Here is a 14,959-nt window from a genome sequence, read left to right as displayed (position 1 = left end):
ACAAGCAAATTCTAGCAGTTTTGTTATAGTCATGGATATTATGTAATAAACATCACAATCCTAGTTACATCCTGGAGTATCTTTGCACTAAGACTCATCCAGGCAGTTAAGCATTTGAGCCTTTATGAACATCACAACAGCAGTGTATCAGGCACACACATTTCTTTTGCTAGAATTGTACATTAATTTCAATAACAAACTGAATTTAAGCTCCTCCAGCCTTTGGGACCTTCCACAAAGATATGGGACTTTTTAATTACAGAAGCCAGATTTGTTAAAATAGCAAAACCATTGCACTGTAAGTGGTTTAGCAGGGAAATTTGGAATCCATTGATTAAAAAAAAGGTATTATTTGCCCTCTGGGAATGCTTACAATAGATAGGTATTGTGCACATAGAGTGCAAGACAGTCAGCCAGACGCAAACCACTCGAATTTAGGAAGGCAAGCAAGCGTCCAGCAATGATTAGAAGAGAGATATAATACAAATCTATTCAGCATTTATAATTTAGATTTTTTTTAATAAATAAACAAAATACCAAATATACTCTGCTGCCCTTCAAGACAACCAATTACAAGTTTCTTGTAGACTTCACGGAATGTAAATTAATGTGGATTAGCACCTGAATACTGATATTTTATTATTTCCAGTTTTGTGCATACAAATATATCCTTTCTCCCATGTGATTGAAAGCCAAGGATGCCATGTTTTGCCCCAAAGGGCTCAGTGAGTTGGAGACATTTGCATTAATGTCAGTGTTAAATGTCTGAGGAAAGTCTGGTGCTTGGACTGGGTGAAAAGTGCAGGACACTAAAATATTTTAAAGTCAGAGGGGCTGGCAGGGCAACTGAGCAGAAATGCAACATGCTGCCAAAAAGACGGAGTTTTGTTATTTATTATTTGCAGCATACCATCCTTGTTGGCAATATTTTCCAGACAAATAAAGGCTACAGAGCCCTTTTAATCTGAATTAGACAATACAGAAAAGGACAATGCAGTCTCTCACTTGTTTCTGTTTCTAGAGCATTTAGGACACCCACAAGAACAGGCTTTCAAGGTGGAGGGTTCCCCAGTCCCCATGGACAGCAGAAGGGCTCAGATCTGAAGATATTATTAGAGCATCCTATCAGGACTGGCAATGTAGGGTGGTCACAGAAAGCAAACACCTGTCTTTCTGCAGCCCATAAATAGTAGTTAAAAAGAACACACATAAAAAAAGGAAAGTCAAAAGATAAAACATCTGAGAACATCACCTTTATTTTAGCAGTTTGCTGTCTGAAGAGACAAGAGAATGTTAAGAAATCTAAGCACATGAATGAAGATTTTACAAAATAATCATCAGGTTTAAGAATAAAGGTCCACATTGCAAATTAACTTCATGGCTGAGACTCTATTATGAGTCCCTGAAGGCCCTAAAAGAGAGGTACCAGTTAGCATTTGTTGACCTTGGCTGCCATTAAGTCTGCCCTGGTGGTCTCAGAAATGGCATTGACATTTAAAGACTTCATAACAAGGCAGAGAAAACTTCAGTGTTATTTCACAGATACAATATGTTTGCAGGGGGGGAAATTCTCATTAATGTCATTGAATATGAGTGGGATTTTCTTATTCCTTTAGAAGGAGGAGGTCATGTTAGGCAGAAGATTGAGTTCCAACATGCCTTTGATGGCTACTCAGTACTTTGCAGGGTTTAACTCCAAAGAAAAAAAATTAACTATTGAGAGTCAGAAACTAGTCAATAACTTTTTTTAGTAATTGTGGGTTTTTTGCTAAAGCCATAACTGAAAATACAGCTGGATGGCAGATGTTGCAGGGAAAATGGACTGACATTTACACTTCTGAGTGATGAAAAGAGACTGGTGCGTGACATGACAGATCTGCAAAATGCAGGCCAGGTAAAGGGGAAAAGTAGAGAAAATAAATATTCTGAAGGCCCACCTACTTCTGTGAGTCTAAAGATTCACAAGGATAAGGAATCAGGTAATTTTACAAGATGAGTTTAAGAAAGATATTGCCTATGGGACACATGGAAACCATGATGGGCTATGGTGGAACAGCTGTACTTGCTCCTCCATGGAGCTCTTCCAGGCTTGCTATGCCATATTTAAAGATACAAGTTCCTTTAACTAAGGCTTAAACAAACAAAGACTGCTCCTTGTAAGATAAGGAGTTAATAAGACTTGATCAGATGTGAAACTCTTGTGAAACAAGGAGATACTAAAAAGGTTTTAATCTTTAGAAGGATTTGAAGATGGAGACACATGTGGAAGTCTACGAAATCTTTAGTGCAACCCCAGTAATTTTTGCTCAGGGATTCAGCACAGAGCTTAAACAAACAACCAGTCCTTAAAATTTCCTACAAACAGACAAACAATGCATCAGTTTTATGCATGCAACATTATGATCTCTGCAAATTGTTCTTAAATGCAAGTTGTGTGCTTTGCAGTTCTAATTCACAGCACTGGCAGAGGAAGCACAGTTACAGACTGACTCCAGCACAAAGGGCTTTGTACTTCAAGGGATGAACCAGTAACAAAGCATATCTTTACAATACCAGCACAGGCCAGGTCTGGGCAGATTTCATTACATGTACAAACATGTTTAAGAAACAGCCCAAAATTATTACCTTGAGAAGTCCTGCATTCTGAGGGACAAAAGCTGGCATCCGAGTAAAATACAATGCTGTTAGGGTGCAGAGCAAAATTGCTAGCATTAGGAGTTTAGTTCATAGCACCTGGGTTTGCAGTTTTTAGAGAAAATATGTCTGAATACAGGCAAAAGAGGTAATTAAATAAAAAATTCTCAGCTGTATCTTGAGGACATTTCTCTAACCTGGATTTTCAGCTCAGGAGTTTCTTTTGACGGGGTAGAAAGAGTGGAAGGAACATATTAATTTAGAACTAGTCCTTTTTGCTGATCTAAGTGGGGACGCTTAAGGAAACCAAGAAGAATCAACAGAAGCAGCAACCAGAGGAGAAATACAAAGATTTAAAGATATTTAAAGATGATGCAGAGACACACAGAAACACCTTCAAGAGCACCACTGGCACATATTTAAGATTCATCACCAGTGTAGTTGTTCTTTGGACGTGACCAGCAAACTTTATTAGGAAAAATTTATTCATTGGAAGCACTGTGAAGTCCTGGCACAGGCTGTCCAGGGCAGTGGTGGAGTCACCAAACCTGGACGTATTTACAAGACATGCAGATGTGGTGCTTAGCAACAAGTTTTAATGGTGGGCTTGGCAGTGCTGGGTTAATGGTTGGACGCAGAGGTGGTTTCCAACTTAAACAATTCTGTGACTCCTTCAGTGACCCAGATGACACTCTCACTAAGGTATATAACCTAAACCTGGATAGTCACCACTCTGAATGGTTGATATATGGGTCTCTGAATAAAGCTTGGCTGTGGGTTTCAGGTCTATGAACAGTAGAAGCGCTTGCTTTTGTCAGCAAAATGAGGAGGATGTATCATAAATAAGCTCAGATAGGATATTGGGGCAACAGAAATGCTGTTTTGAAGAAAAATTATATCAAATTATAGTTCTATTTGAAGTATGTTACTAGTGATTAAGGAGTTATTCTTTCCAAGATTCTGTAAGAATTTATCAGAGAGAATGAAAAAACATAAAGATTTTAAAGTATATTAGTAGGATCTACTGAAGTCTATAATTTTTTTTCTTTAACTCATATAATCCTTTGTTAAAATCTGTACCATAAATAACCCAATATCAGTTATTACAAAGTGCCGTGTAATAGTACAGCAACTGTCTCTGTCACTACCTAAGATAAATACAGTAGATAACGCCTAAGGTAAGCCGACTATTTTTCAAGCAAGAAACAAAGCACTATTTTCTGCAGAAATTATGTATAGCTATGATTGCCATGTTCCACTGAATAAAACAAGTGGTCTCAAATGAAAAACACCGTGAATGACAGTCACCAACCTGTATTTTTACTGTAGAAATCTACTGAACTAAACACATGGAACAGGTGTAGCTAAAAAAAAGGTAGTATCACATCACAAAAAAGTGAATCTATAGCTGCTGGCTGACAGCAGAGGAACACCTCCTATGTTTGTGCTGTCTTCAGTATTTTTTCTCCTCTTTGTTAAGAGGGTTTGAGCTGGCATGCCAGGTGCACAAAAAAACCTGCATTCAAAGTAGCATGTGAGCATTTGCTGGCACTCAGCTGTAAGTGTATATTTTGCATTCATAAACATGCCACCCTTCTTCTCCAGTTACCCAAACACTGTTGATAATTGCTAACAAAGGCTCCCATTTCAGATCAGCAGACTGTTTTTACGCTGCCTGATAAGGCAGCTAATAATACAGTGCTCCAAGAAAACTAAAGAGAGGTGTCTGTGTGCCGAGTCTTGGAAGTCACTGTGAGCAAAATGTCCATTTTGCCCACATGGTACCCACACATGTCAATGCAATACCTGGCCATCAAATTTAAGCAAACATGTTTGCTTTTCAAAACAAAAATGTAGCATTCCTGTTTGCACTATAGAAACATGCCACTCCACTAATCTCGGTCCAACTATTAAGATTCAATGTACTGCCAACATTACAAAAATAATAATAAAACAATCCCAATCTTCTGACTTCAATTTTTTACTTCTGCCCTTTATTTTACTGAAGAATCAGTAGTTCAAGACCTAGATAAATATTTCAAAAACTATACTATTTGTGAATAGAGCAGGTCACTACCATTTCCCAGTGCATTTGGAGTTCATGTGAAATAAGGGCAAAAGAGTGATGAGCTGCATTTTTAACATGGGCATATACAGAATAGTTGTCTAGCTGATAGAGAATGTGTAATGCAACATCTGCACCGTATGCCTTGCCAAAGCCCTTCCCAAATAAATGTAGTGCATTCTCCCTAGTGCAATTAACTCTTGTACTCTGGCAGGTTGTGCTAGAAGATCATCAAGGTAGATTACCTTCCAGCATATGAACTAAATACTTACAGGTGTTATATCATCAGTTATTACTTACAAACTTCTGCATTTAACAAGACATCCAGGCAAATGAATGATCTAATTTATGAATTATTTATAAGAATTTCACAGCATGCTCCTGGCGTCATCCATGGCCTTTTCCAGGTCATATGACACCAATTAGAGCTGAATTTTAAATTATTCAATAACCTGAACTCTCTTGTCATTTAACATATAGATATCAATGCAGTAAACAAGTTAAGTCTAATGGGCCCTGGAGGTTTGCGTTCCTCCACCCATCAGCAGCAGAGGCTGTATGCTACCACTGGAATAGAAAATAATAGAATGCAGCAGTCAAAAACATTTGCAAGGTTTTAATAAGTTATTTTGCCTCCCTTAGGGATTTTTGTGTAACTTACAAGCCCTGAATCTAAAACATATTAAAGTCCTTAGCTTTCAAAACAAAATTAGGACATAGCAAAAGAGCAAGTCTGACACTAACCCTAATTTAGGCCCTTAATTTCAAATGTAGTGGAAATTATGGAGTAAGCAAGATTTACTCTGCAAAACTCATCACCTTCAGGCTCTCCTACAGTAGAGCCAAAAATAGCCCCTCTCCCAACACAGATACACCTGCCTATAAAGATAAGGCTTCACAGAGGGAAATGGAAATGTTAATTTAACAGTTATCAGTTGACAGTGCACAGTTGAAGTGCATCTCATATTCCTCCCCATTTGGGTGGCAAACAGATTTTCACCATTCTTCTGTCCCAACAGCAATGGAGACACTAGTGATGTGGAAATCCATGAGGATTTGGGTGCTTGCTTCAAGACATCACACTTTAGAGAGGTTTAAGGTTGCACCACATCACAAAAAAAAAAAAAAAAAGTGAATGCAATAGCCTCTGAAGCACAGATGCAATAAAAGATATCTTAAAACCATTATTTTCCATAATGACTACAAGAAGAACCATAAGATATCAACAACAAAGATATGAGATGAACAGCATCATTAGATGTTTTATTGTGAAGTCTGCCAGAAATGCATGGCAAGCATGCCATGTCCTGGCTTCAAATCTCATGAGCCTGTGAGCATCACCCCCTATTCACTGCTGATCCACCCTGAGAAATCCAAGTCATATGGTAGAAAACTTCTGAGATTGAGTGTTCTCAGTACAAGCCTAAACTCTGCCTAGCACCAACAAACTTATTTTTATACTACCTGTGCCTCAGCTTTCTGAAGGCTGCTAAACAAAACCCCAGACCCACATATCCAGATGGTCACTTGCAGACCCCTGTCTTGGAGGACCCGGCAACCTCACTCATCTGCACATACATTTCCTTTGCCTTCTGTTTTGCAAGGATTAAAAAGTTTCCTGAGATCTATCCAACACCAAAAGGAAAAGATAGAAAGGGAGATGCTCAACTTATTCATTTAAACACTATAGCAAGAAGTTCTCCAGCTACAGCTGTCAAGATAAATGCCGAAAAATTATGTTGAGAAAACATCATGCCAAATAAGTAAAAACATACATATCCAAAATGTCTAGCCAGATTAGCAAGAATAAGGATTTAGATAAAGCATACAACATTGGATTTTCTGCTCCCTGACCTTATCATAGGAGGGTACTGCAACAGAGTTCTCCATGATTTTTTAAACTTCTTAAACTTTTAAAGAAAAATAGCAGGGAGGGGGAAAAAAAGACAACTGCCTAATCTCTAAGCACACATTTTAAGAACACACAAAAATAGCTATAAGGGGTTTTATTTTGGTTGGCAGCCAGATTTAACTTCATTGCTACACTAGGCAGCATTTGATTATTTCACATTAAGGGCAGTAACACATCGGACGATAAGAGGGAAGTTCATATTGGTTTTCATTAAAGAGTAATATCCACCATGTATTTGGTTTTTCAAGGTAACTTTTTCAAAGTTATTTTAAAAAGCAAACAGTTTTCCACTTGGAACCACAAATTTAGCATATCACAGGCTACACATGTTCCCAGCAATTCCCAGTCTCTTTAGAATTCAATCAACATTTGCTCCAAAGTCATGCTTTCATAGTTCCAGTCACAAGACAAAAGGGCAAATATACTGTGACCCTTCTAAATAGCTCTGATTACTGTGATCAAACAGAAGCAAGATACTGATGTGGAGAAGAAGGTGCAGAGTTTGATGTGTGAAGATTACTGCAGAAGTAGACATTGAATCAGCATTTGCCAACATGCCCCTCACCATGACAGCCAGTATCACCTTTCCCTTATATTTGCAGTAGGGATAATTCAGGTACCCACTAGCTAAGGATGAATTGTATGTAACAGCCACTGTTCACTCTGAAAATCACAGAAGTTTTACTTCTTTCAGGTGTCTCCTGCAGCATACATGGGATATGGACAAAAGCTTTGAAATATGTTTGCTACACAAAGAAAGGAAGAGATGACATCTCGGAATTAAAAGCATCTTCAGAAGTAGGGAAGGGGAAAAAAACCAACAAGACAACTAGATAGTTATTTAGATAATAAAGAAATCCCACACACGCAATAAACAGAAAATCTTTTGATTTTAAGAGTGGAAAGGTATGCCTAAGTGAGTGATTTCTGTCAGGACTGACCTTGCACTAAGAGCTAGACAGCATTTAGATTCTGTTAATGATCCCATCTCTGGGAAATAATTCATAAAAAGTAAACAGTAATTTTCATATGCCTGCCCTTTTGATCTTACATTTGTAGGGAGTATCCTGAGGCTAGCCGTCAGCGCCCTTGTGGCTCTGGCTGATTGACCTCTAATCTGCCCCTCAAGTAACGATCATACCAAGGAATAACAACAAGAGTTCCAGACATTTCAGTGCAATCCCATTAAAGACAGACTGATTTACTTCATCTTGTCAAAGAAGAAGTTTCACACATGAAATAAAAGCTTTTTAGGATTCTTTTATTTTGTAATGACGCTATTCTTCAGAACAAAGACTGGAACAAGACTAATGCACCAGGACCTGACTGGTGCAGAACTTTACATTAACTGGCCAAATGCTGGTGCAAGACACAGTTATGTGGTAAATAGTCTTGGTAGCAGAAAATTAAGAGTGTCTTCTAAAAGAAACAAGTCAGAACCATAGTACTTGATCTCCCCACATAATAAAAAAGTACAGATATCACTTATAAGATGGCAGTTGTCCAAGTGGCTGCTCACATTTCATCAGCCACCCAAGGCTGTGAGCTTTGAGATCCCAGCCTGTATGGTTTCTTTACCCCATTCCAACCCTTAGTAAATGCAAGAGGGGTCCTTATGTCTCTCTCACTGGATATGAATCTAAGAGAAGTAACAGCCAGTCCAGAGCAGCTGACATCCAGAAACGCCCTGTCATGCCAAAACTTCCTATCATGCCAAGGTGAATAATCAATTGAAATAAGGGAGCGAAGAAACTACAAATTAACCTGCTGGAATCCAAAGAAATGGAAGCACAGAGTATTTCCTATATTAGAGTAATACTGAAAAAGTATGCATGCTCCCAACACACTGCAACAATGCAATAGACAGATAAATGAACAAGTAGCAATAGAGAATTAGAGTAGTCACCAAAGTGCTTAGAACACTAAGTTGTACTTGAATGGTGACACAACTCTATCATGGGCATATGTATTACATATCCACTTCCTGCTTCAGTCTTTTCACAGTTTATATCCCTGCTCTTGTCAGATTCTCTTGCCTTAGCAAGAAGTCAGCATCTTAATTTACAGCTATGTAAAAAAATCACTCTGAAATTGAAAGGATTTGAACTTTTTTGACTAAGAACATATGTAGCTGGAAGTTTTGTGCAAACTACAGCCAGTCCTGAAGAAGTTACAACTAAGCATGATACCTCATGATCTGTTACCTAATCTGACAGTCTCTGCATTGGACACGAATTCCTGAGACCTCTGAGCAACACAGGGAAATTATCTCATAGGATTCTGGAAGGCTCAGCTTGCTGAACATAAAAAATCAAGGTTCTTTTGGCATACAGGCTGTGATTTCAGTGAGAGATTAAATGTTTTCTCTTTGGCAGGCTTGCAGTATGTCAAACAGGTATATAAATTAACTAACAAAAGACTGCATGCAAAGTTGAACCAAGGAATAGGAACAGGCATAGAAAAAATAGCAATCTCTCATTCCCAGGGTAAGTCAGCTACTGCCTTTAGAAGCTCACCACCAAGATGCTGACTCCACAACATTCCCACCACACTTGAAACACCACAATGGATGTCCCAGCAGACATTCCATGTATGGCTGAGGTTTCTTAAGAGCTGAGGGCATTCTGAAGTGGGTTTAGTATTGTTGGAGGTGGCAACCGCTGACAGAGGGAAATGACCTCTGATATATCAAGCTACAAAGATCAACTTCCTCTTGACCTATGGAAATGCATATTTTACAGTCTTGCTTAACACCATAAAGTATGGCAATATTGTCACAGCTATTATTTGCATAAAATGGTGCTAGATGTGTTGTAGAGCAGTTTGACAGTCCAGCCTAATGGGTCTCTGCTGCAGAATATTGATATAAAGGCTCTTCTATAGTAACCATAGGCCATTAGGTTGTCTGAATGGACATCCATCACTACCAGCTTGTGTGAAGAAGAACATTAAGTTAAAAAGGCATGACCAAGAATAAATTGAAAGGCCCTTCACTACTCCAGGGCAGCAGTGACTTTGTGAGGCAATCGCTTTCACTCTGTGGCACTGCAGTCTGGACAGACAGACCAAGTAAAACCATTCAGAGGTTTATTAAAGTGAGTTCAGTTTCATAAAGCACTCAAAGTCTCAGCAATTGCAAGAACCAGAGGAAAGGATATCCTTGCACAAAGCTGGATTGTCTGGCCTTGGTCACAGGCACCCAAAAATATGCAAAATAATTAACTATGTGATCACAGTCTCACATTAATAGTTAGTAAAACATTGTGCTCTGCTCACAAGCTGCAGGATAGGGATATGGAAGGAGTTTCCAGCTGTGAACCCCTACATTACAGTCCTTTCAAGTTGCAGATGTGGACCGTCCTTTCAATAGAGAACCATTATTTTGTTGTGTTATGCCAATTTAAGAGCTCTATTGTGATAAGCAGGAGCTCTGTACCTCTTTTGTGCCATTTCCAGACAGTATCCTAATAGGCATACATACAAAAAAGAAAAATCACTTCCCCACATGATAGGAATTAATGTAGCCTATATAAGACAAATGTAATTTGACCTTAATTTTTTCCTCGGGGTAAACCATAGAAGTTTGTGGGTTTTATATTTTACCTTTCCTCTGGTTTATCCTTCCCTACTCTGTGAACTCAATCTGTACAGTAAGTCTGCACAAATGCAGAAAGAAGAAACAGGCCATGATGCCAAAAGGTACAAATTTTTAAAGTTCTGACAAAATTCTAATGCAAAGTTGAACCCTCTATCTGGGTTCCCAGGCCACTTCTTTGGATGGTTTGGATAGTTAATAAATGTATTCTGATTACCAGGCTTAAGCCTTTCTTATTCCATTTGAAAGAGCTGCACTTCAGCTCTCCTCCTTAAACTCTGGATTCAACAAAGAATAGTAACGCTTTGAGGCTGAAAATCTCTAAAACCACTCAGTGCCAACTTTAACAGGAGCAGAATTAGGTCAAGAGTAAAATTCACTCCCTCCAGGAACATAGTTTGAACCATCCAGTTGAGCAGAGAATAAATTCTCACTGCATGTTTTCATAACAGTAAAGTCCCTTGGAATTTGTAAATCGTGACAAAAAAATTTTTTTTTAAATTTCCAAATACTGTTGTTGAGCAACAATTGCTATCCTACTGGAGAAGAAAAAAAAATAGAGATTGTGCATCCCTTATAGTTTCATATTAAATAAGTACATCTTTCGAAGTGTCACAAACTTGATGGGGGAAAAGACATGAAGTCACAAGTATTCGGAAGAACTGAGAGGGAGGGGGAAAAAAAAGGAAGGGAAAAGAGTCAAGAAGAAACACAAATCACATTAGCTTAGTCAGGTATTTAAAATGAATTTTCTTTAATTAGCTGAACTGTAATACAAATTAAAACTGAATTTCTTGTTCATAGTATATTCATTGGAGGGGAGGGGATGCAGCTGGCTATTTCCAGAGCAGTTCAATCTAGTCCAGTTCTGCAGGAATGAACAGGAGCCAGTTTCTGTCCTTCTCAAAAAGACCAAAAAGCAACTTGGCAGCAGAAAGTCTGACTGCAAGCTCCATCTCAGAAATACTTATTAAGCACGACAAACCTGTGGCAATTGTGACTAAACTCATTAAAATCACTACAGATTATTTAAAGTCTTCATGCCTGACATTCAAGTCTTTTATTATGCTTTAAATGTCTAGGAAAAGAAGCTGTAGACACAGGGCAGAAACGAGGGCTTTAATACCACAAGCAGATCGCTATGTGATGAGCAAAAGGAGTCTGGTCCCACACCATATCTTTGGCATGAAATGTTAAACTGGATTGATTATAGTATTTCCCCTTGTTTTTGAAATCTTTTGCTTTCTGACGGCAGAACTGTTGATGATGAAAATGTCCAAGGCCAGCTTTCAGGCTGGATAATGACCAGAAGCAAAGTAATCAGATCTCTTGGATCAGTGTCTGTCTCATGATACGAGATAAGATTAATAGTTTCATGCTGATTTGCCATTTCCTAGAGTAGTGTTATATTACAAATTTACAGGGGGGTGGAAGGGGATGTGTACCACACGAAACTCTCAGAAAAAGGCTAAACCAAAGCACAGTTATCATAAGATAAAACCATAAAACAATCACAGCCCTTGGGGGACCAGAAGCTCTGTGTACTCGGTGCAGCCTCTCATGTGTCAGATCATCACAGGGTGCCTGGTTATTTCATTATAACATTATCTAATGTTAATCTCACCACTAGAACTGCCTGCAATAAAAATGTTAGAAACTTTCTCATTTTAATTACTGGGTTCCTGAAGATCACTACTTCAATTCTGTTTGAGGGAAAAGAAAAAAAAAAAAAAACACCACCCACAAAAAAACAATAAAAACACTCCCCATGCTTTCTCTGAAGAGGGGGTATTTCAAATACCAGAACTGGATTTGATGATTTCCCATGTCTTTATTTCTGTGCTTATTAACTCCTCTCTTTCCTTCTATTTTCATCCAGTCACCCTGACACAGGTCAGTGCCTATAGGATAACACAGTTTCTTCCATTTAATTTCACCAACTACATCAAAAAAGTGCCAAATACCTCAAAAGACAAATAGAATACACCTATAAGTAAGCATTCTTCCAATAATGCAAAAGGGGGAACTGTTCCTAATTAAAAATTGTCAATGTGATGACCCTGGCATTAGGTAGCAGAAGTGGTAACCCTGTCTGTAACAACTCCAACAGCAAAAGCATAGGAGTTAATTCCCTGGAGAGGATTTCTGTGGAGCAATCTCTTCTGTACTCACCACTAACTTAGTGAAGAGATAATCTCAGGCATTAGTTACATTAACTGGTATTGTAATACATGCACACACACACCCCCTCCTCACATTGTAATTCTTATACCAGCAAAGCTTTTATAGCGAGTGTCTCCCTCCCACTACCCCAATGCCCAGTGGCAAATGACTGCAGAGCCATAAATGCCATTTACTGTCATAGGACTTCAAACTGCAGACAAGAACTTTTAAAAGGAGATACTGTGCAAAAATCCTTTAGGGAATTCGTTTTTGGGGGCAGTGGGGCTCCTCAGGAACACAATATTAAATAGGAGGAAAAAAGCAAAGCTTAAGGAGTCAGACAAATTCAAGAACCTTCCATTGTATCAACTTGATCTGGTTGAAAACCACACTGTCACCAGGGACTCTTGTTAACTTTTTAATAGTCCACAGTTTGGGTCTGATGCTACATTTTTCATCAAACCCTATTATTTTTGAATTAAGGACTTCATGCTACAACAAAACAAGTTTCTCACAAGAGTTGCAATCAGGTAAAGTCAAGTAAATATGTCCTAATCACACTGCCTTTGGATACTATTCTACTGGATGTAATTTTCTGTAGTTGAAAGTAGAGAAAACGAACATTTGAAGCAATTTAAGAAATAGATTTGTCATTTTACTCACTGGTATGATACAATTTGCTTATACATCAGTTATTTTATGTATGCATACATAATCTATTATCTGTATTTTCTTTGTGCCTTTAGCATAAAAATGGTCAGAGAAAAATCTACATGTGTATTTCTCCTGAGTTCACCAGTTCCTGCTGTTTGTTTCTCACCTGAAGTCATAATCCTGTCTTTGACATCCTAATCATTTGCACAGCCACCAATTGAGATGTCACTAAGAGAGGATTATGGTCAGGTGGGGAATATGCAGCAGGAGCAGTTGAACTCTTAAGAAACAAAAATCTTGTTTTCATGCAAATGTCCTTCATAATAGAGAACAAAAGAACAAAGGGAGAAAGCTACAATGGAGAGAAAAATACTAGCCAGATTGTTTTGAAATACATGATCTCCCTGAAGTTTCCTCTGAGGAGTCAGCTGCCAGTTAACAACTGCACAAATCATTACAAAAATAAAACAATACTTGACATCTGATGATTGAATTCCCCCCACTACACATATACACAGTTTTCCACTTAACACGAAATCAGCAGAAACACAAGGCACTTTGAGAGAACTTGTAACCTTTAGAGGTATTTACATATACCTGGCAGTTACTAAGCACTCTTCTCCTTGGTCTATAGATGAAGACACTGAGGTAAAAAAATACACAGGACCTCTCAGAATCTCAGTCAAAAGGAGATTGCTGAAGATATTAGGAATTATAAAATTCAGAGCTGAGTGGCACAAATTCCGGAGGAACAGAAAACCCATAGCTCCAGTTGCAGTCCAACAGGAGGCTGACACAGAAAGGCTACTTTAATTTATCAGTTCCAAGAAGTTAAAAGCATTACGAACTATTTTTATATTTTAAAAAATCATTCATAAATGAATCTGTTTGAAATTGATAACTAGAATCAATCTGAATGCCAATATAAAGTCATTGAGAAAAAAAATCTTAAATCAAAACTGTAATCCAGATCCAAAACAGCAGTAACTTTATATGTAAAGAGAAATCCAATCAGCTACACTAATACCGCTCACTTTGTAAGGTTGCTGCAAAAACATCTACTAGGAATAATCCTGCTTTGATTTTCTTCTTTTATTCAGGTTTGGGTAAGCAGTGCTAAACTGAAAAATGCTTAAATTGCCATGTTCTTAGCACTGCTGCTATACCCTTATCAAGAAAATCAGTGTTTCTGCACAAGTCTAATTAAAAAATACAAGAAATTCATTCCTGAAAAGAAAAAAAAAAAAAAACAGCACTGCTTCACACACTTGTGTTCTGCCTCACTATTGCTTGTGATGATGCTGAATATATGCCATTAAATGTGACAGCATAGATAGCCTACAGCTCAAACAATTGAATCATCTGCCTATATTCTATTCCCAGAGAGTCTTCTGGGCAGATCCTGTGCAGATCTTGTCACAGCACAGCAGATGTGGCAGCTCATTCCCGCAGCAGTAGTGCAGAGTAGGAACCTTAGCATGAAACTATGCCTTCTCTTATTTTCCAGTCTCCTATTTGTGGTGCTGAAGCATCAGGACTGTTCCAACCTCATCTGAATTTTCCAAATAGCCTGCCTGTAAATAGAAATGTCATTTGACAAAGGAGTAATTCAGTAGAAAAATTTTTTTTTTACTTTGCCACTAATCACCTTGTATTTTAGAGGTAACTCCCTCTTTCCTCCAAATCTGAAATGAGTGCAAGGAGGACTATAAACAGCATTGCAACTTTTAGGCACAATCAAGCATGAGAGCAGATTGCTAAAAAAACAGACCAGTCTGGGTATCAGTACAAGACAATTGCACTTGAAAAAAACCAAGTAGCATATATGAAATCTACCCATGACTTCTAGTAAAGGAATTGCTGAATAACTCTAAGATCACTTAGGATTTTACACTTGATGGACAAACCTCTAACCAGCCTAACTAGCTTTTAAATA

General features: G+C 38.1%; 1 protein-coding gene across 3 annotated transcripts in view; it reads right to left on the bottom strand.

Moving 5' to 3' along the window:
* The window catches only part of KIAA1328 (KIAA1328 ortholog), a 170,566-nt gene that overhangs the window by 58,591 nt on the left and 97,016 nt on the right, over nucleotides 1-14,959 (bottom strand). The window lies entirely within an intron of this gene.

This window comes from Lonchura striata, chromosome Z (genome assembly GCF_046129695.1).
Source record: "Lonchura striata isolate bLonStr1 chromosome Z, bLonStr1.mat, whole genome shotgun sequence".
NCBI lineage: Eukaryota > Metazoa > Chordata > Aves > Passeriformes > Estrildidae > Lonchura > Lonchura striata.
The sequence above is the reverse complement of the archived record's forward strand: the minus strand, read 5'-3'. Positions and strand labels throughout refer to the sequence as shown.